The sequence below is a fragment of the Empidonax traillii genome, unplaced genomic scaffold (assembly GCF_003031625.1).
Source record: "Empidonax traillii isolate 1590-97213 ecotype Southwest subspecies unplaced genomic scaffold, ASM303162v1 scaffold3140:size35533, whole genome shotgun sequence".
Taxonomy (NCBI): domain Eukaryota; kingdom Metazoa; phylum Chordata; class Aves; order Passeriformes; family Tyrannidae; genus Empidonax; species Empidonax traillii.
Window position 1 is genome coordinate 4947 of NW_020958333.1, and position 1691 is coordinate 6637.

Here is a 1691-nt window from a genome sequence, read left to right on the forward strand (position 1 = left end):
GGTCAGGCTTTGAGACTTAGAGTGAGGATGATTGTGGAAACCAAATTCATCCTGTCAGCAAGCCAAGGTTTGCTGAAAACGAGTCCCCTCCTTAGGGTTAACTTTGCCCTAAGACTGAAGTTACAGCTGTGGTAGTTGCAAAGATCTGGTGACAATCTCTCCATTTTCCATCAATTCCTTTGTCTCAAACTGGGCTGCAAACATGTTCAATCCCCCTCCAGTCAGAAATAGGGCTCATGAGCCTGATTTTGGGGACAGGTGGGCAGGACTGGGGATGGGAATCAGAGCCACAGAAAGGCCACGGAGAGGCGTGGTTCCACCTCTAAAACAGCACATGTGCTGGTAAATGCCATTTGAGCACATTCTGGGCTATTTCATAGGATATAAGCAGAGATATAGATGATTTGTAGCATGCATATTGAATCCTATATTGTGTCTATATTGCATGTTATATTGTAGATATACTGCAACGGTTTCAGGGGAAGACTAGGCTGAATATAAAGGAAAGGTTCTTCCCCCAGAGGGAGGTTGGCACTGAACAGGCTCCCCAGGGCAGTGGGCACAGCCCCAAGGCTGCCAGAGCTCAAGGAATGTTTGCACAACACTCTCAGGGATGGGGTGGAATTGTTGGGGTGTCTGTGTAGGGCCTGGAGTTGGACTGGATGGTCCTTGTGGGTCCCTTCCAGCTCAGCATATTCCACGATTCTGTGATATCTCTCTGTCCTCACTGTTTGCTCTGGGGATGTTACAGGTAACAAGGATAAAGAACCGCCACCGCAAAACTATTTTTAAAACCCGTTATAAACAGGCACGAAGCACTTTCTCTCCCTGAAGTACATCCCTCTCGTGCGTGTCACTTGCAGCACGGGATGGGGGCGCCGATCTCGTACGACTCGCAACAGGCGACCTACACGGACGGGAGACTGGAGGCAATTCTGCTTGTGGCACAGGGACGTTCTGCTCGTTTCGCAGAAATAACGGGGTTTAAGAAGGATTCAGCTGCGCGGCCCCCAAAAACACCGGGCGCGCATCCCCCTGGCCACGCCCCCGCTTTGGCCACGCCCCCGCCTCGGATTTGGCCACGCCCCCCCTCTGGCGTCCCGGCATTCCCAAGCTTCGGAGCAGGGGGTGATGTGTGGTTTGGGAAGCCCGAAGCTTCATTGCAAGATACAACTCCATTGATATAGAAAAAAAAAAAAGTTGCTCAGACCCTATGGTGGGATGTGGGAAAACAAACAACCAACCAAACCGTCAGTTGTTCTTGGAGCGTTCGGTTTTCGTGAAACTTTTGGCTTCCTGCTGTGCTTTGTATCCTGCTGCTCTTAAAATGTATAACTAAGGGACTTGTGTTTCTTTTCAGGCCCCCGGAGGAGCTCCAGCAGCCCTTGTTTAGGGCCAGCTTCTGGTTTTGTGCCTGCTGCAGGGCGACAAGTGGAGTGGCTTCCCTCCCCCTGTGGCTTCAGACGCGGGGCTTGTCACCAGCAGCTCGGGCTGCAGCCACCGGAATGTGAGGAGTTGTGTGAGTAACAGAACGCCGGTGGGCAGTGCTGTGTTTGGAAGGAAAGAGTGATATTCCCGGGATTAAGTCCCTTCTCATTCTAAATGTTTCAGAATGCCCCAGAAGGTGTGTGAGCAATCTGGGCTGGGAAAAACGTGCCCAAACCACTCTGAGCCTGTGGTTTGCAAGGTGG